This window comes from Lathyrus oleraceus, chromosome 6, assembly GCF_024323335.1.
Source record: "Lathyrus oleraceus cultivar Zhongwan6 chromosome 6, CAAS_Psat_ZW6_1.0, whole genome shotgun sequence".
NCBI classification, from domain to species: domain Eukaryota; kingdom Viridiplantae; phylum Streptophyta; class Magnoliopsida; order Fabales; family Fabaceae; genus Lathyrus; species Lathyrus oleraceus.
Genome location: NC_066584.1, coordinates 422392505 through 422419840, shown reverse-complemented (window position 1 = coordinate 422419840; position 27336 = coordinate 422392505).

Here is a 27336-nt window from a genome sequence, read left to right as displayed (position 1 = left end):
AGGATGTCGCCAGGTGCGCAGAGATGTTCAAGAGATGTTGGATGAGGGAGTCATTGAGATCTTTGAAAATAGAAATGTTGACGAAGATGAGCTCGAAGTCAACGTAATTTCTCCGATATTCCGGATACCTGAGCCTGTTGTCATCAAGTATGATGGTAGCAAGCAGAAGGTTTCTCCAACTCTGACTATCAAGCCAGCCGGACCTGTACCGTACTCCTCCGAGAAGGCGGTTCCTTATCGCTACAATGCTGTAGCAGTGGAAAATGGAGAAGAGGTGTCCTTGCCCTCCTCATCTGTTGTCAACATTGCTGATGTCAGTGGTTTGACCCGTAGTGGTCGTGTATTTTCAGCTCCGGTGAAGCCCCAGGCTGGTGCTCGAGGAAGTGTTGATACTGATTTTGTTGAACGCCCGATTGGGAATGCTATGAGCACTCCGAATCCGACACTTGTTTCTAAGCCCTCCTCTACGTTGAAAACTCCTGTTTCTGCTTGCCCGAGTGGCAATACGAAAGAAGATTGTGATTAGATGCTGAGGCTCATCAAGAGAAGCGAGTACAACGTTGTAGACCAGCTTCTACAAGCGCCATCCAAAATATCTGTGTTATCACTACTTTTGAATTCAGAACCACACCGAGAAGCTCTGCAGAAGGTGTTGGATGTGGCGTACGTAGATCACGATGTCACGATAGAGCAGTTTGATGGCATTGTTGCAAACATCACCGCTTGTAACAACCTGAGTTTTTGTGACTCTAATCTCCCCAAGGAGGGAAGAGACCACAACTTAGCATTACATATATCAATGAGCTGCAAAGACGACGCCATGTCCAATGTGTTGGTGGACACTGGGTCATCATTGAATGTATTGCCGAAGACCACCCTTACGAAGTTGTCATATCAGGGGCCTCCCATGAGGCAGAGTGGAGTAGTTGTGAAGGCCTTCGATGGGTCTCGCAAAACTGTGATTGGTGAGGTTGATCTCCCAGTCAAAATCGGACCAAGTAATTTCCACCCATCGTATAGTTGTCTCTTAGGCAGACCATGGATTCACGAGGCTGGTGCCGTGACATCCACCCTACATCAGAAATTGAAATTTGTGAAGAATAAGAAGCTGGTGGTGGTAGGGAGAGAAAAGGATCTCCTGGTTAGCCATTTGTCTTCCTTCTCTTATATAGATGCTAAGGATGAAGTTGGAACTCCTTTCCAAGCTTTATCTATTGCTGAGCCTGTTGAGAAGAGAATTCCTTCATTTGCTTCCTACAAAGATGCGAAGTTGGCCATTGAGCATGGTGCAACTGCTGGTTTGGGGCAAATGATCAAGTTGGAAGACAACAAGTCCCGGGCTGGCATAGGCTATTCTTCTGGGGTTTTCAACAAGCAAGGTTTGTTCAAGAGTGGTGGATTTATCCACACCAGTCAAGACGAAGAGGTTGCTGCCATTTTGGAAGAGGACGAAGAGGATTCTGGCAATTTCATCATCCCTGGAGGGATCTGCAATAATTGGGTTGCTGTGGATATTACGACAGTTATCCAGAAGTCAAAGTAATGTTCATTATGTTTAAAAACCCTTCTCCCATGCCAAAAGGATGAGTGATGACATTGTTGGCGCATAAATGCAATGATATTTTCACAATAAATTCATGTTAAATGTTTGTTTTTCCAATTATTTTCCCTTTTTGCTTTTTGCATGAAATTGGTGATCACATAAAACCCTAAAAATAAGAATAAAATCAATCTTTTCATCTGCATAATGATTTGCTTTGTTTGAATTCTAAAATCTCTTTTATATCCAAAATCATTATGCAGGTTAATCAAACCCATTGAACATAATGATCCAACACCATCTCCCAACTTTTAATTCCCTGTATTTGAGGCGGAAGAAGATGATGTTGAAGAGATTCCTGACGAGATTACCCGTCTACTTGAGCATGAAGAGAAGATCATTCAGCCACATCTTGAGAATCTGGAAATAATTAATTTGGGGTCTGAAGGTTGTGTGCGAGAAGTAAAGATTGGGGCACTCCTAGAAGAATCTGTTAAGAAAGGGTTGATTGAGTTGCTACGAAAATATGTTGACGTCTTCTCTTGGTCATATGAAGACATGCCTGGTCTAGATACTGATATCGTGCAACATTTCCTACCTTTGAAGCCTGAGTGTGTGCCTGTGAAGCAAAATCTCAAAAGAACTCATCCCGATATGGCAGTGAAGATCAAGGAGGAAGTTCATAAGCAAATTGATGTGGGGTTTCTGGTGACTTCTACATATCCCCATTGGGTGACCAATATTGTGCCCGTGCCTAAGAAAGATGGAAAGTGGACTATAGAGACTTGAATAAAGCTAGTCCGAAAGATGATTTCCCTCTACCACATATTGATATGTTGGTAGATAATACAGCTAAATTCAATGTCTTCTCATTTATGGATGAATTTTCCGGATATAATTAGATTAAAATGGCATCCGAGGATATGGAGAAGACAACATTCATCATACCTTGGGGAACATTCTGTTATCGAGTGATGCCCTTCGGTTTGATGAACGCCGGAGCCACGTATCAACGAGTTATGACTACCTTATTTCATGATATGATGCACAAGGAGATCGAGGTATATGTCGATGATATGATTGCTAAGTCAAGAACGGAAGTTGAACATGTAGAGCACCTGTTGAAGCTTTTTCAGCGTTTGAGAAAGTACAAGCTTCGTTTAAATCCCAACAAGTGTACATTCGGAGTCCGTTCCGACAAGTTATTGGGCTTTATCGTTAGTGAAAGAGGTATTGAGGTTGATCCCGCAAAGGTCAAAGCAATACAAGAGATGCCTGCGCCCAAAACTGAGAAGCAAGTCCGAGGTTTTCTTGGCCACTTGAATTACATTTCCAGATTCATATCCCACATGACTGCCACAAGTGCACCGATATTCAAGCTCCTCCGAAAAGATCAATCCCATGATTGGACCGAGGATTCCCAGAAAGCTTTTGACAGTATTAAAGAGTAATTGTTTGAGCCTCTGATTCTGTCTCCGCCTGTGGAAGGGAGACCATTGATCATGTATCTGACTGTTCTTGAAGACTCAATGGGTTGTGTCCTTGGTCAGCAGGACGAATCAGGAAAGGAAGAGTATGCCATCTACTACTTGAGTAAGAAGTTTACTGATTATGAGTCCCGATACTCAATGCTTGAGAAAACATGTTGTGCTTTGGCTTGGGCTGCTAAGCGCTTACGCCAGTATATGTTAAATCATACGACTTGGTTGATATCCAGAATGGATCCGATCAAGTATATCTTCGAGAAGCCTGCTTTAACAGGGAGGATTGCCCGTTGGCAGATGTTGTTATCTGAGTATGATATTGAATATCGAGCCCAGAAGGCTATTAAAGGTAGTATCCTGGCTGACCATTTGGCACATCAGCCGATTGAGGATTATCAGTCAATTCAGTATGACTTCCCAGATGAGGAGATTCTGTATTTGAAAATGAAAGATTGTGACGAGCCTACGCTCGATGAAGGGCCAGAGCCTGGTTCCAGATGGTGTATGGTGTTTGATGGCGCTATAAATCAATATGGAAATGGTATTGGGGTAGTGATTGTTACTCCTCAGGGCACACATTTTCCTTTTACAGCAAGGTTAACTTTCAAGTGCACGAATAATATGGCTGAGTATGAGGCCTGTATTATGGGATTGGAAGAATGTATTGATCTTAGGATCAAGCCTCTTGATGTTTATGGTGATTCGTCCCTCGTTGTTAATCAGATTAAGGGTGAATGGGTGTAACACCTCAAAATTTGCCCTCCTCTCTTGGGACTAGCTTAACATATTGCATTGCATTTCTTAGGTCATTAGTCATTAGCATGTTGCATATCATGTGGCTACATTGAGCAAGTCATCCTCCTAAGTCTTGGTCAGAAGATAAAAGGTTGATGTATGCAAGCCTGAGGGTTTCATTGATTGAATTAATCATTAATCATTTGAGGGTTTGTGATTCAAATTAGGGTTTCTTGGTTGTCAAGGAGATTGAGCTTCATTTTGGTTGAAATGATACATCATCATCATCATGGCTTTGTCATCATCCCAGAGATTCAAGAGATTGATCAGATAACTTGAGATTAGGGTTTTGACCACTAGTCAACCCTAATCAGTTGAATCATCTATATTAGGCCAATCAGGGCTTGTGAAGGAGATGGGGTTTTCAGTGGATATGGGGATCATCACATGGTTATATTGAGCTTATGGAAGCTAGGGTTTCATCTTTGAGCCATTTCATCAAGAGATTGAGGCCCAAGTTCATCTGTGCTTGACCAAGTCATTTGTCAACTGAAAAAAAGTCAACTGCAAAGTCAACTGTTGGATTTGGAGGTGGGAAGTGGTTAGAAATACTTCATTCATGTTCAAACAAGTCTCATTTAACATTTCAAGCATCAACATTGAAGAAAATAAAGTCAGGACAAAACTTTCCAAAAATGGAAAGTGACCTATAATTGAAAGTTTCCAGAAATGGAAAGTTTTTGGTTCAAATTCAACTTGATGTTACATCATCCAAAGAAGCTTCAAATGAATTTTTGTTGAACAGGAAAGTTGAAGATCTTGTTCTCCCATTTCCAAAAAGTCCAAGAACATGAATTTCTCATGTATGGTTGAAAAGACATGGATCAATCTTGGCCAAATGAACATGGGACTTCAAATGAGCATAACTTCTTCATCAAATGTCCAAATCAAGTGGCTCTTTTTGCTAAATTCTTATTTTAACCTCTAGTTTCCAAAATATGCATTGTATTGCACAAGTTGTCTTCATATGAATATTTGGAATTTCACTTGATTTTTGGAGGGAAAATGTGGAATTTAAAATTGGTGAATTATTTAAACATGACACCATTTCCATTAGCTCCAAAACAGATTTTTGAGTGAATTTGAAGGGAAATTCATGCACTATTCACCATGCATTTTCATGCATAGGGTGAAAACTCAATTTGCCAAAACACTCCCTAATTCATTCATTTCATTAACATTTGGCTTAAACATGATTAGAGAGTGATTAGTAGAGCATATATATACTCTAATCATAACAGAATTGGAGAGGTTAATCACTTTTTCACCATTTTTGGATCTTGAAACTTTTTCCCTCCAAAATTTTCTCTCAATCAAAACTTGAAAATTCTCCACATAGCATAGCATTTTTCTTCCATATTCTGGTTTATTGAGTGTAGTGGATGAAGAATCAAGCATTGGATCATTGAATTCGAGCAGAAATCAAGCACACTCCAAGCAAATTCATGAAGATGGAAGTGGAAAATTAATCAAGATCTAAGCCACTACAAGCTTCAATTTCTTCATAAAGCTTCAAGTCATCAATATAGGAGTGGATCTGGACATTTCAGGAGCTTGAATCGCTGGTTTTATTGTTCTGCTCTTCAAGAGGTAAAAATTTGAATCTCTTAATTCTTCAATCCATTGCCATGTTTAGGTAGATCTTTTCATGCTGATTAATCTGATATAAAATTCGTGCGAAATGGATGAGAAATGAATGAGTTATGCTTGATTAAAGTTTGACATGTCAAAATGCTTTTGCTCGTTTCTCTTTGATCTTGATGAATTAGGATTAAATGTTAATTAATCTGTAATCTCCATTGGAAGAGCTTTCTGTTGATATAATTTTTTGGCGAAATTCTGGAAATTTTCTGAACGCATGCACTGTAGCTCCGCCGTCTTCGCGAAGAAGATGGTGGAAACCACCACTGGCCATACGCGTATCATTGTGCGCCATACGCGTATCACTGTGCGCCATACGCGTATCACTGTGCACCATACGCGTATCACTGGCCACCAGGCACGCCATACGCGTATCACTGTGCGCCATACGCGTATCACCTGCAGCATATTTTCAAACTTAAATCCATTCAATCTTTCCCTCCAATTTCCATATGCATTGTCCATTTTATTTTAATGTTGTTTTCCAAACTTCAAAAATTCATATTAAATTGAAAATTGATCCAAAAAATACCTGGTTTTTTGCTATTTGTTCCTTGTTCCATCTAGTTTTTTATCATCATAATTTCCAAAATTTTGCGTGGCTGGATTGTATTTGGTGCTAGGTTATGTGATCATGTATGCTTATTTGACCTTGCCTTGGTTATCATGTTGTGAAATGATGGATTTTAATCCTATGATTGTGAAATTTTGCATGCATAAACTAGAGATCCTAATTGACATTTTGGCATTGAGTTTGCTATTTTTGCATTTCTGGTTTGTGAGATATGGTCTGATCAATATAGGTGTGACAATGTGTGTCACACCATTTCTTGTCCAAGTTGTGGAATTTATTTGCCATGTCTATTGAATGCCAAATAATCTGATTTTTTTCATGTTGATTCTTCTGGGTGTTAAGTTTGAGTGTGCATTTTTGTGGATATTTTGAGTGCATTTCCAATTTGTTTGAGAATTTCTTTTCTGTTTGACCATTTGTGGACTCTTTGTGAGTCATGATCTTAAATGATTTGTGAAATTCTTGATGTTTATTGGATAAACTTGAAACTTTTCATGTGTGTTCTAGACACTTTGAAGTTTGACATGGCTCTGGTTTAATGCATTTATCATGTGTAGATTCTATTTTATGCTTGCTTGAAGTTGATGCATGATTTTGTGCCTTGTATGAGCTTGCTTTGCCTTGCCTTGACTTAGGGAATTTATTTGACATGCTTCCACTTGTCCAATTGATTTGAATTTTGGTATGATGATCATGTAATGAGTGCTGTTTAGCCATGATTTTTCTTGGGATTTATTGAATTATTTTTTATTGGATTTGGATTGATTCATTCTGTTTGGTCCAATGAGCTTTGAACTTGCATGCTTTGCACTATTTCTTTTATGAAATGAAATTGGTGTATGATATGAATGTGAGACCACTAGGATTTGTTTCTAAATTGATTGAACTTGATTTTTGATAATTTTCATGTTCTGTTTTAGATTATTTACCCTTCTTTGACCCTAGGCCTTGTCCTAGGGGTTTGTTTCTCATGTTTGAGTTGTGTTTTCAGGACAAAAAGCATATGGCATGGAGGAATTAATTCACTTGGCTTGAGTTGCTTGTTTGATTGATGTTGATTAACATTAAGTTTGCTTTGTAGGTGGCTTCTAAGTCATTTGTGTTGAGCATTGGCTTGTGCTTTGCTTGATGCATTGCTTGTGTACAGTTAACTGTTGACTTTTAGTTTGTCTGTTTGACTGTTTGAGTTGAATACTAATTATGTTAGATTGTTTTCAGGTACATTAGTTGCTATAGTTCATTGTGAACTTGCTTTTGCTGTTGCTTGGTTGCTTAACCATATGAGGTATAGCTCACTAACTCCATGTAGTCTGGAAGACCTGGCCTGTTACTTGGCCAGGCACCTGTCTGAAGTCCTCCTTAAAAGGCAATGTTTGTGCTTGTTTATATTTGTCCCCAAGCAGGAAAAGACCTTGATTAAGGCAATTGGCAGACACAAGAGGTGTGCAGTCCACCTCCTGCTAATCTGTTGAGTCATCCCTTGGCTCACATCACATGTTGATGCCTTGTGGATCCTAACCCAAGATCCATGTACAGTTGTACAGTTGAGTCAGAGTCATGAGTGTAGAAGGGTTCCCACTTTCTGAACCCACACTCCTTTGACTGAAGCTCTCCCTAGCCAGGGATAAGAGATGTGAGGCACACCCCTCACTTCCATTTCATCTGGCTTCACCCTGACTCTCAATGTCAGGGTTAAGAGCTAACATCACCTGACACAGTTGTGTTGCTTTTGAAACATAACCCTTGATTGAGCCCACCTTGTCTGGATATAGCGTGTGCTAATTGCGAATGTTTGCTTTGTTCTGATTATGTTTGCATGCTTTGATTGTTTTGCCTGTTTAGGATTAGCTTGTTGCCTGAGCAAGTTAGGATAGAAACCATAACATAGGGCAATGATGCATGATAACATCTAGGCTCGAGTCCAGCTCCCTAGTAGTGTGTCTCCCTTTGTATCTGGTTAGGTGAGAATTTATTTCCCGTTCAGAGGAACTACGTCGCCCTGATCCTCATACCAGATGAGGTACGTAGGCAGGAGGCCGTGCGAGGTCTCTCCGGGCACCCTTTTCTCTTTTTGTGTGTGTTTGCTTGACGGTTGCTAGGCTCGAGTTCCCGACTCCTTAGTAACTTGTTGTTTGTTTCTTCTTATGTGTGTAGGAGATGGATGTAAGCCCAACAATTGGCATTCCGTATCCTCTTGTTGTGCGCTTGGAGTCCGGTATAAGTCCATCGAGTGGCATCTGGTCTCCAGTGTGGGTTTGTTTGGTTCGGAAGCTGATGTAAGTCCAGCGATTGGCGTTCGGGTTCCATGTTTGCCTTTTTGCGTGTGTTTTGTTTCGGCGTGCGTGAGCCGAACTACGGCAGCTCTGATTCTCGTTCCAGACGAGATACGTAGGCATAGGATGCGATATCCTAGCGAGCCCTCTCCCCTCTTTCCCCACCTGTGTTGTTTGTGTGTGTGATGTTTGTTTTAGCAACCTTTTTCTATCGTTTGAGCGTGGATCCCGTCGAGTACGACGGATGCGTAGGGGTGCTAATACCTTCCCTTCGCATAACCGACTCCCGATCCCATTCTCTTTGGTCGCGAGACCATGCTTTTCCAGGTTTACTCTGAGCGTTTCCTTTCCCTCTTTTGGGATAAATAACGCACGGTGGCGGCTCTGTGTTGTTTTTGTTTTAGCCTGCCGGTTGTTTTTCGCGGATACGACAGCTGGCGACTCTGCTGGGGACAACAAGATGTTGACCTGTGCTGGTCCATCTTCCCTAAGCGAGTCTCTCCTAGCGTTTTAGGATAGTTTAGGTTGCTTGTGCCGCTTTATTTATTGCATTTATTATTCTGATTGTGTATATATTTGCATAGATGTTTGCATGCATCATTCTATCATTCTGCTGTCCTCTGTACAGGTGGTTCCTCTTTTGGGGTGGGTGTTCTGAGTGGGGCTAAAACCCAGGACCGAGTATACACCTAGGATTAGTGTGGTCTCACGTTCCTCATTTGCTTTATCAGCATATTGTTGCAACGTGACATACCACAAGCCGGACGAGGTTCATTTGATAGTGCCCTTCCTTTGTGGAGTATCCACTTTGGTTGTGTCACTTCATCTGAACTATTGACTCTGGTGACCGTTCATTCCCGGATCTTTGGTTTAGACGATCTCAGGAGAGATACAATGGCACACCCGAAAGGGCAAACCCATTGAGTATCTCTGCCCGATTGTCGAGACTATTATCCGCCTTAGGATGACCTGATTAGAATTTACCTGTGAGGGGAGGGTGATTCTTTCAGATGCACGTTCAGATGGTGACTTTGATGGTGACTATTGGTTCCGTTGATCAGAGTCCTATTTATAAGTCGTATTTATGGGCATTTATTTCTGAGACGCCGGAATGCTGTCCAAGTTATTTATCAGTGGGGATCCGTTTATTTCAGGATTCCCCGGGCCGATTCAGAGGATTGAGGTTATCTGCTCAGAGATTGTCTGGTGATGATGGTGATGTATCTTCCGTTTATTTCGGAACCCTTGAGGTGGATTTGTGGTTACATATTCCTTCAGATGGTTGTGATCGGTTCAGAGATCAGGGTTGTGACTCAGAGCAACAGTCGATCGGATGACTTGGAGGATGGCAATGCATTGCATTCATTCATCAGCATCATTACATCTTGCATTTACTTGCATCTAACACATGTTTATCCACATGCAGGGACGGTTTTTATCAAGATCCTGGTTGAGAGACTTCCTGCTCAGATATGAGGACCAGTTTGAAGGATGATGTTGTCTACAGCTTCTTCAACCCAGAGATTGACGAGCTGAGAGATATGATAGCATTGATTACGCCCGACCATGTGGGGATGTTCAGAGAGGCATACGGTGGTATTTTGAAGACGGTTTTCAGACTCACAGACAGCGACAGGAGCGCCATTCATACTCTTCTCCAGTTCTATGACCCGGGTCTGAGGTGTTTTGTGTTTCCAGATTATTTGTTAGGACCTCTGATGGAGGATTATGCTAGCATTCTGGGTATTCAGATCCGAGATCAGATTCCTTTCTGTGCTATTAGGGGAGAGCCTGATGTCCTTGGGATTTCTCGTGCTCTTTATTTGAGTCCGGAGATGACCAAAGAAGGTTTGAGGAGAAAGGAAAATTGCCGGGTTTTCATTTGAGTTTCTTGGAGGCTAAGGCCAAGGAACATGCTGCTGCGGGTAATTGGAAGACGGTTTGTGCTTTGGTTGCTGTGAGCATTTATGGTATTATTCTGTTTCCTAATCAGAAGAGCTTTGTGGACCATAATGCTATCAGGTTGTTCATGCAGAGGAACCCTATTCCTACTCTGGTCGGAGATGTATATTACTCGGTTCATAACAGGAACGAGAAGAGACGTGGTGGTTTGATCAGGTGTTGTGCTCAGATGTTATTCAGATGGTTTATGGGGTATTTTCCTTCCCGAGGTGTTTTTGCTTCGCTTGATTCTACGGTCAAGTGGTCGGTCAGATTGATGGGTTTGCGGGTTGCTGATATAGCATGGACTCATAATGGTTTGGCTGGACGGAATCTTATATATAGCTTCGGGGATTTTCCCAATGTGCCTCTTATAGGAGTTCAGGGTTGCATTAATTACAACCCAACGCTTCTTAGGAGACAGATGGGATTCGCTATGGAAGTTCCTCCCCTTGAGTGTGAGACTCAGGAGTCCTTTTACTTCCCGGTTGAGGGCAATCAGGCCAAGCTGATGCAGGTGTCTAGGTCATGGCGTAACATTCAAAGAAAGGGCAAGGTTCCGTTTGGCAAGGTCAACAGCCAGTATTTTCCTCTATTCGATGATTGGCTTCGGAAGAGGATTAAGATCACACATCTACCATTTCCGGGAGGTGATCCTTGGTGTCCTATGATTGAGGGTCCGCGTTCTTCTGTTAGTATGGAAGAATTCCTCGAGATGAAGAGAGTCAGAGATCAGTTGCTAGCGGAGAAAGCTGAATTGGAGATGGGTGTTGTTCGGATTCATACGGCTAATCAGGAGATTAGGTTGAGGATGGAAGATCAAGATAAGCGACATGCCTTAGAAGCAAAGCGCTTTGAGATGGATACTTCCTATTATGGGAAGGTCAATCAGGCTTTGGCATCTTCAACAAAGGAGCACGACATCACCAAAGAGAGATTGGCTAGAGCTTCAAAGGTCATTGAAGATCAGAAGAGGAGGCAAATTCTCGTGAGGGATCAGAGGGATGACAGAGTCAGAGTTCTCATTGCTGAGTGGGAGGCTAAACTGAAGATTAAGGAAGCAGAGAATGTGAAGATCATCGCCGAGAGAGATCATTACATTGCTGAGAGAGATCATTACTTTAGACAGATGAAGATTCACCAGAAAGAGGTGGGGAGATTACAGCAGGAGAACACCGAGCTCAGGTTCGCCGCAGAGTTCGCGAAGATGGTTGATGATATAGGGCCTTCTGTGGGACCCTCATCAGGCTAGCCTTTATTATTTGTGTTGGATTACCGTCAGGTTTGTTGACGGAATTCTTTTGCTTGTATTTCTTTCCTGATTCTGGAGAATTGTATCTGATTTGTATCAGTTGTGATGTATGACTTTGGCACTTATTGTGCATTTTGCTATGTGATGGTTATTTTCATTCAGTGATCAATCTTCAAGCTTTATTTGCTTTACCGTATGCACTCACACAGCACACACACATGGTTAGGCGGTATTTTGCTAAATCATATATCTCTGATCTGTACGATGAACTAAAATGCTGAATGTCAGAAAATTGCTGCCGGATTATTATTTGTCTCGATGAAGCCAGGATCAAGAGACAAAGTGTTCCTCATATGGATAAACATTGCATTCATGCATGATCATAATAACGTGTTTTTATTTTGCAGGTATCAGTTCTAACGTGCTTGATTGTTTCAGGAATCATTGCTCGTGCTCGCAGAGTTGTACCTTTGCACTCAACCCGTCCTCACAGATACTTCACGCGACGCAATACTCCCAGACTGATGGATCTCCCAAATACTGATATTCTCGAGCTGAAGGACAAGATGAGCGAACTGATCAACATCATGCAAGGGTTTGCAGTTGGTCAGAAAGCGCTGGCTGACAAGGTTGAGAAGCTCGAGCGGGTTTCAGCGGCAAATAGTGGTGTCAACCTGGATGGTGTCTCCAACCAGGGGCTGGGTGGTTTTCGAGACGGTGGTAAAAGAACAACAGTGGGAATAGTGAATAATAATGCTGGTTTTGGTGCTGTTGGGGGTCAACCTGGTCAGAATCTGAAGGACAGTCTGTTCCCGCCATTCTTCGGGGTTGATGACGATAGAGAGGAAGACAGAGAGGCTGATCAGTTTTCTATGCATAATGAGCCGTTCGGTCAATACGGTGCCCAACCACAGAACAAAGAGATTCAGCTGCTGGCTGAGAAAATCAGAGCTTTGGAGAGTTATGCCACTCCTGGGGTGGTCAATATGTCAAACATGGGGCTAGTGGAGGGGATTGTGATCCCGCAGAAATTTAAAGCGCCCACATTTGATAGGTACAATGGGAGTTCCTGCCCCGAAACTCATCTGCAGGCGTTTGTCCGAAAGATCTCTGCATACACCATGGACCAAAAGTTGTGGATGTACTTCTTCCAGGACAGCCTGTCCGGAGGATCCTTGGAGTGGTACACCAAGCTCAAGTCCTCAGATATCAAGAATTGGCAAGATCTGGGGGACGCTTTCTTTAAACAGTATCAGTTCAATGCTGATATGGCCCCGAGTCGTACCCAGTTGCAGGGTATGTCTCAGAAGAACAATGAAGGGTTTAAAGAATACGCTCAGAGGTGGAGGGAGTTGGCTGCCAGAGCGCAACCTCCTCTAGTGGATAGGGAGATGTCTGATCTCTTCAAGGGGACCCTGCAGAGGGCATTCGCTGAAAGAATGGTTGGTTGTCTGGTGACCAACTTTTCAGACATAGTGGTGGCTGGTGAAAGGATAGAGAGCTGGCTGAAGCTTGGGAAGATTCAGGGTGGTAATGCTTCGTCGTCTGGGTCGAAGAAGCCCTTCAGTAATGGCCAGAGAAAGAGAGAGGGTGATACCAGCGCGGTGTACACTCAAAGGGGACCCAGTAGGGATCGTTACTTTCAGCACACTGCTGCAGTAACTATTCCTGCTGATAATCAGCATCAGCCTGCACAACAACAACAGCAATCACCGCAACAACAAAGACAACCATTTCAGCAGAGGCCTCAGAGGGCTGGATATCAAGTCAGGGGAAGGATGAATGATCGGCATTTTGACAGGCCGCCTGTGACATACTCTTTCCTATTGAAGAAGTTAAAGGATCTGGGGCTGGTACAGTTGAGGACTTTGGCACCTATGAGACCTGATCAAAGGCCAGCCAATTTTGATGAAAATGTCAAATGTGAATTCCATTCGGATGCTCCCGGGCACAGTGTAGAGGACTGCAAAGCTTTTAAGCATGTGGTCCAGGACTTGGTGGATTCTAAAGCCATCAACTTTGCTCCGTCTCCCAACGTGAATGTTAATCCTATGCCCACGCATGGTCAAAGGGGGGTGAATGCCATCTCTGAGGAGAATAGAATTGGGCTGGCAAATGTTAATCAACTAAAGACTCCTTTGGCTGAGGTTAAGAGGCAGTTGATGTTGAATGGGGTTTACCCGGGATGTGGTGATGATTGTGTTGTCTGCACTATTTCTGTCAATGGATGTGAATTATTCAGAGAGACTGTCCAGGGACTGATGGACAATGGAAGTATTCTGATTGAAAGGGCTGATATGGGAAAAGAAGAGGTCTCCACCATAACAATTTATTTTGATCCGGTGGATTTGTCAAATCTGGCGGAGGCGGCTCCAGTTACCATCACGGTGCCTGGACCAATTCCGTATGACAAAGATGATGTCGTGCCATGGCATTATGGTGGAGAGGTCTACTGTAACGGAGAGAAGGTGGAAGATCAGACTGCTAGTGAAACCACCGTTTCAAAGGTGGATAATGCCGGTCCCAGCGGTTTCACTAGCAGTGGCAGACTGTTTGCTCCTGATGCCTTGAGGGGAGGAGAAGGAGAAAAAGAGAAAAAAGAAAAGGCCGAGGCTTTAGCCAGGGCGAAAGGAAAACAAGTGGTGAATGATAGTACTCCAGTAGTGACGCCGACGCATGTTGGGTCGGAAGAGAAGCTTGATGATGATGCAGAGGAATTCTTAAGGATCATCAAGAAGTCTGAGTACAAGCTTGTGGACCATCTGCAGCAGACTCCCTCCAAAATATCGATCCTATCTTTGCTGTTAAGCTCTGAGGGGCACACGGAGGCTTTGATGAAGATCCTGAAGAAAGCCTATGTTCCTCAAGAGATAACAATTAACCAGTTGGAGACGGTCGTGTCTAACGTTCATGCCAGCCATGGGTTGGGTTTTACAGACATGGATCTGACTATGGATGGGAGAAATCATAACCGGGCTCTACACATTGCAATGGAATGCAAAGGAGCTGTGCTTTCGCATGTGCTGGTTGATACCGGCCCCTCATTGAATGTGTTGCCGAAGAAGGCTCTGGCTAAGCTGAATTGCGAAGGGCTGATTCTGACACCCACCGATCTGATAGTACGAGCGTTCGATGGGTCGAAGTGGGTCGTGTTTGGAGAAGTTGAGCTTCCTGTGAAGATAGGCCCAGAGGTGTTCAAGTCGACTTTCTATGTCATGGATATTCAGCCGGCATACAGTTGCCTGTTGGGTCGCCCATGGATCCATGCTGCTGGGGCAGTGACCTCGACCTTGCATCAAAAGTTGAAATATATCTGGGAAGGACAGGTTGTCACCGTCTGCGGAGAGGAGGATATCTTTGTCAGCCACCTGTCCTCATTCAAGTACGTTGAAATGGACGGCGAGATCTGGGAGACCCCTAGTCAAGCATTTGAAACCGTTAAGGTGGAGAATGCTTTGTTTGCAAAAGAAGAGGAAAAACCGTCCATATCTTCGTATAAACAGGCCGCTGAGGTGGTAAAGAATGGAGAGGCTCCTGGTTGGGGCAGGATGATGGATATCTCTGCAAAGAAGGACCGCTTTGGAGTGGGGTACCAGCCTGGCAGAGGCTCATCAGGACAAGGCAGAGGACGCCGTACGTCAGTCACCTTCACTAGTGCCGGAATGCTGGATCTGGATCACATCTGCATGATGAGTGAGGAAGATGATAGCGACTGTGAAATTGACCAATGGATAAAGCCGTGCGCACCAGGGATGGGAATCGAAAACTGGAAGGCTGAAAAGATCATCACGGTCACTCTGCTGGAAGAGTAATATTTTTCTGTTTCGATTTTATATGCATGAAAGCCATACGTGTTGCCCGACACGTAATGGTTCATTGTAAGGGCCACCTCATGTTTAAATTTGCAAGTTTGCATCATTAATAAAAGGATGTTTTTCAGTTAAAAGCGGTGTTCCCTGTTTTTCATTTATTTTTGCAGTTAAAAAAAAACAAAATAAAAATGGCAATGCTTTCATTTTTCTTTTTCAATTTGTCTCGTTCCGGTTCTAAAGCAATGCATGAATCCACATTCATGCAGATGCGATCATTCTCTGGATCTCATTGATAACAATCCTGTTACACCTCTGTATGACTTCGACAATCCAATCTATCATGCTGAAGAAGAAGATGAAGAAGATTGTGAACTGCCAGGGGAGTTAGCCAGGTTGTTGAAACAAGAGGAGAAGGTGATTCAGCCGCATGAGGAACCGATTGAGGTTGTGAATCTGGGTACCGACGAGGTCAAGAAAGAGGTGAAAATCGGGGCTGGTTTGGAGGAAAGTGTCAAGAGTAGAATGGTAGCACTGTTGAGAGAGTATGTCGACATCTTTGCCTGGTCTTATCAAGATATGCCAGGGTTGGATACCGATATCGTGGTACACAAGCTACCATTGAGAGCAGATTGTCCTCCAGTGAAACAGAAATTGCGCAGAACTCGACCTGACATGGCGATGAAAATCAAAGAGGAAGTGCAAAAGCAGTGGGATGCTGGTTTCCTTGCTGTCACTAATTATTCGCCATGGGTCGCGAACATCGTGCCAGTCCCGAAGAAGGATGGGAAGGTGAGAATGTGTGTGGACTACCGAGATCTGAACAGAGCTAGTCCGAAAGATGATTTTCCACTACCTCACATCGATGTGTTGGTAGATAATACAGCTCAATTCTCGGTGTTTTCCTTCATGGATGACTTTTCTGGCTATAATCAAATCAAAATGTCGCCAGATGATATGGAGAAAACAACGTTCATTACACCGTGGGGCACCTTTTGTTACAAGGTGATGCCATTCGGTCTCAAGAATGCTGGTGCTACTTATCAGAGGGCCATGGTGACTTTGTTTCATGATATGATTCATCATGAAATTAAATGCTATGTTGATGACATGATAGCAAAGTCCCAAACAGAAGAGGGGCATTTGGTAGATCTGGCCAAGTTGTTCGACCGGCTGAGACAGTTCAGACTGAGGTTGAATCCGAACAAGTGCACTTTCGGGGTGCGGTCCGGTAAATTGTTGGGGTTCATTGTAAGTGAAAAAGGAATAGAGGTTGATCCTGCGAAAGTAAAAGCGATAAGAGAAATGCCTGAACCGAGAACAGAGAAAGAGGTTCGTGGTTTCTTAGGTAGATTGAACTACATTTCACGGTTCATATCTCATCTAACAGCCACGTGTGAACCTATATTCAACTTATTGAGAAAAGATCAGACGGTCAGGTGGAATAATAATTGCCAAGCAGCATTTGAAAAAATAAAAGAGTATTTGCAGGAGCCTCCGATTCTGATGCCTCCTGTGGAGGGAAGACCGTTAATTCTGTACCTGACGGTCCTCGAGGGGTCTATGGGGTGTGTATTGGGGCAGCATGACGAGTCTGGTCGAAAAGAGCATGCCATATACTACCTTAGCAAAAAGTTTACCGACTGTGAAACAAGATATTCACTGCTCGAGAAAACTTGCTGTGCTTTGGTCTGGGCTGCTCGCCGACTAAGGCAGTACATGCTGGTTCATACCACTTTATTGATTTCCAAGATGGATCCAATCAAGTACATTTTTGAAAAGCCCGCATTGACCGGACGGGTTGCGAGATGGCAAATGATTTTGACAGAATATGATATACAGTATACTTCTCAGAAAGCAATCAAGGGGAGTGTATTGTCTGATTACCTCGCCCAGCAACCCATTGATGATTATCAACCGATGAAGTTTGAATTCCCTGATGAGGACATCATGTTTCTCAAATCGAAAGATTGCGAGGAACCGATCCCGGAGGAGGGGCCTGACCCTGAATCCGAATGGATTCTGATGTTTGATGGGGCCGTTAACGTGAATGGTAGCGGTGTTGGTGCTGTTTTGGTTACGCCGAAAGGATCCCACATTCCTTTTGCTGCCCGGCTAACATTTGAGTGCACCAACAACATGGCCGAATATGAAGCTTGTATATTGGGGATTGAAGAGGCGATTGATTTGAGAATCAAGAACCTTGTCATATATGGAGATTCAGCTCTGGTTGTAAATCAAGTTAACGGAAAATGGTATACGCATCAGTCTCATTTAGTTCCATACCGGGATTACACGAGGAGATTGTTGACGTTTTTCACCAAGGTGAGGATGCATCATGTGCTTAGAGAAGAGAACCCTTTGGCAGATGCTTTGGCTACTCTGGCCGCCTTGATTAAAGTGCAGAGGTGGAATCAGTTCCCCAGTGTTGAGGTAGCTCGTATGGATAGACCGGCTTATGTGTTTGCTGTTGATACAGCGTCTGATGATGAGAAGCCGTGGTATTACGATATCAAGCGCTATCTAGAGACGCAAGAGTATCCTGAGGGAGCATCTAAAAAGGACCGAAAGACTCTGCAGAGGTTGGCCATGGTGTTCTATTTGAATAAGGATGGGGTTTTGTATAAGCGGAATTTTGATTGGGTCTTGCTCAGATGCGTTGCTGATAGGGAAGCAAGCCAATTGATGAAAGAGGTTCATGAAGGATCGTTCGGTACCCATGCCAGTGGGAATGCGATGGTAAAGAAGCTGCTGAGGGCAGGCTATTATTGGATGACAATGGAGGCCCAATGTTTCAATTTCGTGCGGAAGTGTCATAAATGCCAGATTTATGCTGACAAGGTGCACGTGCCTCCAAATCCGTTGAGTTTAATGTCGTCTCCATGGTCGTTCGCTATGTGGGGCATTGATATGATTGGGAAGATAGAGCCTACAGCTTTGAATGGGCATAGGTTCATATTAGTGGCTATCGACTACTTCACCAAGTGGGTGGAAGCAGCCTCTTATACGAATGTGACAAAGCAGGTCGTGGCCAGATTTCTCAAGAGAGACATCATTTGTAGATATGGGGTTCCTGAGAGGATCATTATAGATAATGGTTCTAATTTGAATAATAAGATGATGGCAGAACTGTGTCGGGAATTCAAGATCGAACATCACAATTCTTCTCCCTATCGTCCGAAGATGAATGGGGCGGTTGAGGCAGCCAATAAGAACATTAAAAAGATTGTGCAGAAAATGGTGGTAACCTATAAAGATTGGCATGAGATGTTGCCGTTTGCATTGCATGGGTATCGAACGTCGGTGCGTACATCTACCGGGGCAACGCCTTTCTCGTTGGTATATGGGATGGAAGCTGTGCTACCGGTTGAGGTTCAGATTCCCTCTTTGAGAGTCCTTATGGACGTGAAATTGCAAGAGGCTGAATGGGTAAGGACCCGGTACGAGGAGTTAAGCCTGATTGAGGAAAAGAGGCTGGCAGCCATCTGTCATGGGCAGTTATACCAGCAACGGATGAAGCGTGCTTTTGACAGAAAGGTACGAGCTCGGGTATATCACGTAGGTGATATGGTGCTGAAAAGGATCCTTCCTCCTCAAAACGATCGAAGGGGCAAGTGGACACCCAATTATGAAGGTCCATTTGTGGTCAAGAAGGTTTTCTCTGGCGGAGCCTTGTTGTTAACGACCATGGATGGCGAAGATTTTCCATCCCCTGTGAATGCGGACGCAGTTAAAAAATACTTCGTATAAAGAGACCCGCTGGACGAAAAGAACAAAATAGTCCAGGTAAAAATGGGCATCCTGGCGAACCAAAAAACAGAAAGAAAGGTTCGGGCAAAAATTAGGGATAAAATGAAAAAAACTGTACACCCGGCAAGTCGAAAACCTGAAAAGGCGACTTGGGCAAAAAAGGGTATCCCGGTGGACTGAAAACTCGAAAGGGCGGTCCAGGCAAAAGAGGGATTGAAACGAACAACTGCGTCTCGCATGATCGTTTGCGCTTTGGTTAAAGCAACATGGATAATACCCGGTAGGGATCAATCGGAATCGTCTTGTTCAGAAGGCAGAAAGCACGGGAAGTCTGAGGACATATGGGGTGTAACCGAGTTGGAACTTGATGAGATCACGGGTTTCACATTGCCATTAGGATAGATTTTTCCTTTTGTGCGCAATTACCTCTTTTCAGGAATTGCTTCCTTTGTATTGCTCAATTTGAGCCACACACTTTTTCAATCAATAAAATGCATATTCAGTCAAATAATTTTGTTTTTGTCTTTCATTACCGCTCTGATTGCAAAAACATCCAAATATTTTTGATGAAGAATTTTTGCATTTTAAGATATACAGGTCCCTTCCGATGCATGTTTATAAGATTGAAAACTTGAAATCTTATTCGGAAGGTTGAGTGACCCAAGTGTTGAAATCTTGACACGCCTGGGGCACGGTTTTATCTAACGATCTCTTTTGCAGGTACTGTTAGATTTTTTTCGCTTACTTGCAGGTTGTGATGTGGAAGCTTTTGACGAAACAATCCCCATGGAGTTCAATCAGGGACGAATGAATAGAAGAACGGTGAAAAGACGGCGAGACATACGACGATCCTGGATATTAATCAAGAAGACTCTTCAAAGTCGGAAGATTGAAAAGTTTGTATAAATCCCAGGAGTTCGCTCTCCGTCGAGTACGGAGCGGTTTGGAATACAAGACGATGGAGCAGAAAAGGTCCAGACGAGTCTAGGAGTTCTCAAAATTGGAAAGCTGACATGGGAGTTGGATATGAATGTCATGGTCCGACGAGTCGACGGGTGTTCGATACAAGACTGTCCTCCTCCCCAAGCAGAGTCGGAAGGACTAACTCCCCAACAGATTCGAGGTCTGTGGATTCCCTAGCAGGGTCAAGATGGTGATCCCCAGCAGGTTTCAGATCGATGCTTCCCCAGTCGCCAGGTCTGAAGGTTGCAGTTTTCCCAACGGAAGTATCTGTGTGCGGTGGTGTCTCAAGCAGAGTCGGGATTGATATCCCCAGCAAGTCAAAGACTGTTGTATCCCCACAGAGTGCATTGGTGGATCTTTCCCCGGCAATTCCCCAAGCGGATCGGGTGCAAAGGAGGTTTTTCCCCAGCAAGGGTTGCCTTTTCCCAGCAGCAGCGCTATTCCCCAGCAGGGTGGGGTCGGAGTATTGGCAAGTTCCTCAGCAGAGTGTCTCGAGCTCCCCAGAAAAGTCCCTTGAGGGGGATTTTTTATACATTCATCATGAAAAAATAAGCATAGCATATTGCATGATAAATCGCGTAGCATTTCCATGATTATGGAGCATTGCGCTAAAAAATTCAATCATGCATCATATTGCAAGCATAAGCTAGTCTCAGACCGTGGTTATTGTTTGAGAGGTGGTTCGCCCAAAAGGAAGATGCTACTCCGAGGAGTTTGGTACTGTATCAGCAGTATTCCCCCAGTAGTGCGGTATTGGAGGAAGAGTTTCTGTCGAGCAGAGATGGAAATGATGGTCAGAAAAGTTTCGGGGTCCAAAAAGAAAAACAAGAAAGAGATAATCCCCAGCTAAACGCGAAGTGTTTGTCTGCCAGGGTTGAATAGAGAGCAGTTGGCTCAGGGCTTGTTATCCTCAACGTGGGTCGTTGTGGAACGCGTGCCGTCTCATGTATCACTATTCCTTTTCGCCGATGCTGACAGGCATGGAAGTTTCCGATGTCCAGATCGAAGAAGTTCTCAACAATCAGGACGAAGAACTTGTGGCACTCCGGCTAGTTTCCGATTCCCAGATCGAAGAAGTTCTCAACAATCAGGACGAAGAACTTGTGGCACTCCGGCCAGTTTCCGATTCCCAGATCGAAGAAGTTCTCAACAATCAGGACGAAGAACTTGTGGCACTCCGGCCAGTTTCCGATTTCCAGATCGAAGAAGTTCTCAACAATCAGGACGAAGAACTTGTGGCACTCCGGTTAGTTTCCGATTCCCAGATCGAAGAAGTTCTCAACAATCAGGACGAAGAACTTGTGGCACTCCGGCCAGTTTCCGATTCCCAGATCGAAGAAGTTCTCAACAATCAGGACGAAGAACTTGTGGCACTCCGGCCAGTTTCCGATTCCCAGATCGAAGAAGTTCTCAATAGTCAGGACGAAGAACTTGTGGCACTCCGGCCAGTTTCCGATTCCCAGATCGAAGAAGTTCTCAACAATCAGGACGAAGAACTTGTGGAACTCCGGCCAGTTTCCGATTTCCAGATCGAAGAAGCTCACGACGATTAGCTCGATGCGGCTTGCGGCAATCCGGCCAGTTTCCCGGTATCCAGACCGAAGTGGTGTCCAGACCGAAGTGGTATCCAGACAGAAGAGGTGTTCAGACCAAGGTGGCGTTCAGGCTAATTCCCCCAGGTGTTCAGACCATAGTTATCCATGCGTTACCATTTATTTTGGTATCCAGGTCAACATTTCTGTTTCGGCATTCCGGCTGATTTTCTCCGTACCAGACGGATTTTTCTTCAAGATTGTTTCTTTGCCGATGCTGACAAGCATTGTTAATTATTTTCCCACGAGAGTGCAAATTGTTCGTCTGTTCTTGGTATTCAATCACTCTTCATCCTGATCATCTGAAAGCCGAGGCTGTTCATATCGACAGGTTCACAGTGGATTGAATAGGGGCAGCTGTAACACCTCAAAATTTGCCCTCCTCTCTTGGGACTAGCTTAACATATTGCATTGCATTTCTTAGGTCATTAGTCATTAGCATGTTGCATATCATGTGGCTACATTGAGCAAGTCATCCTCCTAAGTCTTGGTCAGAAGATAAAAGGTTGATGTATGCAAGCCTGAGGGTTTCATTGATTGAATTGATCATTAATCATCTGAGGGTTTGTGATTCAAATTAGGGTTTCTTGGTTGTCAAGGAGATTGAGCTTCATTTTGGTTGAAATGATACATCATCATCATCATGGCTTTGTCATCATCCCAGAGATTAAAGAGATTGATCAGATACCTTGAGATTAGGGTTTTGACCACTGGTCAACCCTAATCAGTTGAATCATCTGTATTAGGCCAATCAGAGCTTGTGAAGGAGATGGGGTTTTCAGTGGATATGGGGATCATCACATGGTTATATTGAGCTTATGGAAGCTAGGGTTTCATCTTTGAGCCATTTCATCAAGAGATTGAGGCCCAAGTTCATCTGTGCATGACCAAGTCATCTGTCAACTAAAAAAAAGTCAATTGCAAAGTCAACTGTTGGATTTGGAGGTGGGAAGTGGTTAGAAATACTTCATTCATGTTCAAACAAGTCTCATTTAACATTTCAAGCATCAACATTGAAGAAAATAAAGTCAAGACAAAACTTTCCAAAATGGAAAGTGACCTATAATTGAAAGTTTCCAGAAATGGAAAGTGTTTGGTTCAAATTCAACTTGATGTTACGTCATCCAAAGAAGCTTCAAATGAATTTTTGTTGAACATGAAAGTTGAAGATCTTGTTCTCCCATTTCCAAAAAGTCCAAGAACATGAATTTCTCATGTATGGTTGAAAAGATATGGATCAATCTTGGCCAAATGAACATGGGACTTCAAATGAGCATAACTTCTTCATCAAATGTCCAAATCAAGTGGCTCTTTTTGCTAAATTCTTATTTTAACCTCTAGTTTCCAAAATATGCATTGTATTGCACAAGTTGTCTTCACATGAATATTTGGAATTTCACTTGATTTTTGGAGGGAAAATGTGGAATTTAAAATTGGTGAATTATTTAAACATGACACCATTTCCATTGGCTCCAAAACAGATTTTTGAGTGAATTTGAAGGGAAATTCATGCACTATTCACCATGCATTTTCATGCATAGGGTGAAAACTCAATTTGCCAAAACACTCCCTAATTCATTCATTTCATTAACATTTGGCTTAAACATGATTAGAGAGTGATTAGTAAAGCATATATATACTCTAATCATAACAGAATTGGAGAGGTTAATCACTTTTTCACCATTTTTGGATCTTGAAACTTTTTCCCTCCAAAATTTTCTCTCAATCAAAACTTGAAAATTCTCCACATAGCATAGCATTTTTCTTCCATATTCTGGTTTATTGAGTGTAGTGGATGAAGAATCAAGCATTGGATCATTGAATTCGAGCAGAAATCAAGCACACTCCAAGCAAATTCATGAAGATGGAAGTGGAAAATTAATCAAGATCTAAGCCACTACAAGCTTCAATTTCTTCATAAAGCTTCAAGTCATCAATATAGGAGTGGATCTGGACATTTCAGGAGCTTGAATCGCTGGTTTTATTGTTCTGCTCTTCAAGAGGTAAAAATTCGAATCTCTTAATTCTCCAATTCATTGCCATGTTTAGGTAGATCTTTTCATGCTGATTAATCTGATATAAAATTCGTGCGAAATGGATGAGAAATGAATGAGTTATGCTTGATTAAAGTTTGACATGTCAAAATGTTTTTGCTCGTTTCTCTTTGATCTTGATGAATTAGGATTAAATGTTAATTGATCTGTAATCTCCATTGGAAGAGCTTTCTGTTGATATAATTTTTTGGCGAAATTCTGGAAATTTTCTGAACGCATGCACTGTAGCTCCGCCGTCTTCGCGAAGAAGATGGTGGAAACCACCACTGGCCATACGCGTATCACTGTGCGCCATACGCGTATCACTATGCACCATACGCGTATCACTGGGCACCAGGCGCGCCATACGCGTATCACTGTGCGCCATACGCGTATCACCTGCAGCCTATTTTCAAACTTAAATCCATTCAATCTTTCCCTCCAATTTCCATATGCATTGTCCATTTTATTTTAATGTTGTTTTCCAAACTTCAAAAATTCATATTAAATTGAAAAGTGATCCCAAAAATACCTGGTTTTTTGCTATTTGTTCCTTGTTCCATCTAGTTTTTTAACATCATAATTTCCAAATTTTTGCGAGGCTGGATTGTATTTGGTGCTAGGTTATGTGATCATGTATGCTTATTTGACCTTGCCTTGGTTATCATGTTGTGAAATGATGGATTTTAATTCTATGATTGTGAAATTTTGCATGTATAAACTAGAGATCCTAATTGACATTTTGGCATTGAGTTTTCTATTTTTGCATTTCTGGTTTGTGAGATATGGTCTGATCAATATAGGTGTGACAATGTGTGTCACACCATTTCTTGTCCAAATTGTGGAATTTATTTGCCATGCCTATTTACTGCCAAATAATCTGATATTTTTCATGTTGATTCTTCTGGGTGTTAAGTTTGAGTGTGAAATTTTGTGGATTTTTTGAGTGCATTTCCAATTTGTTTGAGAATTTCTTTTCTGTTTGACCATTTGTGGACTTTTTATGAGTCATGATCTTAAATGATTTGTGAAATTCTTGATTTTTATTGGATGAACTTGAAAATTTGCATGTGTGTTCTACACACTTTGAAGTTTGCCATGGATTTGGTTTGATGCATTTATCATGTGTAGATTCTGTTTTATGCTTGCTTGAATTTGATGCATGTTTTTGTGCCTTGTATGAGCTTGCTTTGCCTTGCCTTGACTTAGGGAATTTATTTTACATGCTTCCACTTATCCAATTGACTTGAACTTTGGTATGATGATCATGTAATGAGTGATGTTTAGCTATGATTTTTCTTGGGATTTATTGAATTATTTTTGATTGGATTTGGATTGATTCATTCTGTTTGGTCCAATGAGCTTTGAACTTGCATGCTTTGCACTATTTCTTTTATGAAATGAAATTGGTGTATGATATGAATGTGAGACCACTTGTATTTGTTTCTAAATTGATTGAACTTGATTTTTGATAATTTTCATGTTCTGTTTGGGATTATTTCCCCTTCTTTGACCCTAGGCCTTGTCCTAGGGGTTTGTTTCTCATGTTTGAGTTGTGTTTTCAGGACAAAAAGCATATGGCATGGAGGAATTAATTCACTTGGCTTGAGTTGCTTGTTTGATTGATGTTGATTAACATTAAGTTTGCTTTGTAGGTGGCTTCTAAGTCATTTGTGTTGAGCATTGGCTTGTGCTTTGCTTGATACATTGCTTGTGTACAGTTAACTGTTGACTTTTAGTTTGTCTGTTTGACTGTTTGAGTTGAATACTAATTATGTTAGATTGTTTTCAGGTACATTAGTTGCTATAGTTCATTGTGAACTTGCTTTTGCTGTTGCTTGGTTGCTTAACCAATTGAGGTATAGCTCACTAACTCCATGTAGTCTGGAAGACCTGGCCTGTTACTTGGCCAGGCACCTGTTTGAAGTCCTCCTTAAGAGGCAATGATTGTGCTTGTTTATATTTGTCCCCGAGCAGGAAAAGACCTTGATTAAGGCAATTGGCAGACACAAGAGGTGTGCAGTCCACCTCCTACTATTCTGTTGAGTCATCTCTTGGCTCACATCACATGTTGATGCCTTGTGGATCCTAACCCAAGATCCATGTACAGTTGTACAGTTGAGTCAGAGTCATGAGTGTAGAAGGGTTCCCACTTTCTGAACCCACACTCCTTTGTCTGAAGCTCTCCCTGGCCAGGGATAAGAGTTGTGAGGCACACCCCTCACTTCCATTTCATCTGGCTTCACCCTGACTCTCAATGTCAGGGTTAAGAGCTAACATCACCTGACACAGTTGTGTTGCTTTTGCAACTTAACCCTTGATTGAGCCCACCTTGTCTGGATATAGGGTGTGCTAATTGCGAATGTTTGCTTTGTTCTGATTATGTTTGCATGCTTTGATTGTTTTGCCTGTTTAGGATTAGCTTGCTGCCTGAGCAAGTTAGGATAGAAACCATAACATAGGGCAATGGTGCATGATAACATCTAGGCTCGAGTCCAGCTCCCTAGTAGTGTGTCTCCCTTTGTATCTGGTTAGGTGAGAATTTCTTTCCCGTTCAGGGGAACTACGTCGCCCTGATCCTCATACCAGATGAGGTACGTAGGCAGGAGGTCGTGCGAGGTCTCTCCGGGCACCATCTTCTCTTTTTGTGTGTGTTTGCTTGACGGTTGCTAGGCACGAGTTCCCGACTCCTTAGTAACTTGTTGTTTGTTTCTTCTTGTGTGTGTAGGAGATGGATGTAAGCCCAGCAATTGGCATTCCGTATCCTCTTGTTGTGCGCTTGGAGTCCGGTATAAGTCCATCGAGTGGCATCTGGTCTCCAGTGTGGGTTTGTTTGGTTCAGAAGCTGATGTAAGTCCAGCGATTGGCGTTCGGGTTCCATGTTTGCCTTTTTGCATGTGTTTTGTTTCGGCGTGCGTGAGCCGAACTACGGCAACTCTGATTCTCGTTCCAGACGAGATACGTAGGCATAGGATGCGATATCCTAGCGAGCCCTCTCCCCTCTTTCCCCACCTGTGTTGTTTGTGTGTGTGATGTTTGTTTTAGCAACCTTTTTCTGTCATTTGAGCGTGGATCCCGTCGAGTACGACGGATGCGTAGGGGTGCTAATACCTTCCCTTCGCATAACCGACTCTCGATCCCATTCTCTTTGGTCGCGAGACCATGCTATTCCAGGTTTACTCTGAGCGTTTCCTTTCCCTCTTTTGGGATAAATAACGCACGGTGGCGGCTCTGTGTTGTTTTTGTTTTAGCCTGCCAGTTGTTTTTCGCAGATGCGACAATGGGAAACGAACCAGCGTAGTCTCATTCCATATAGAGATTATGCGAGGAGGATTTCAACATTCTTTACTGAGGTTGACTTCCATCATATTCCTCGAGATGAGAATCAGATGGCAGATGCTCTTGCTACGCTTGCTTCAATGATTATGGTCAGACTTTGGAATGCAGTTCCCAATATAACTGTGATGCGCTTGGACAGACCAGCTCATGTATTTGGAATTGAGGAAGTGAAAGATGATAAGCCATGGTATTATGATATCAAGTGTTTCCATCAGAACCAAATTTACCCACCTGGGGCATCTGTGATAGATAAGAAGACTTTGAGGATATTATCAGGAAGTTTCTACCTCAATGGTGATGTGCTTTATAAGAGAAATTTTGACATGGTGCTGCTCAGATGCGTGGATAGA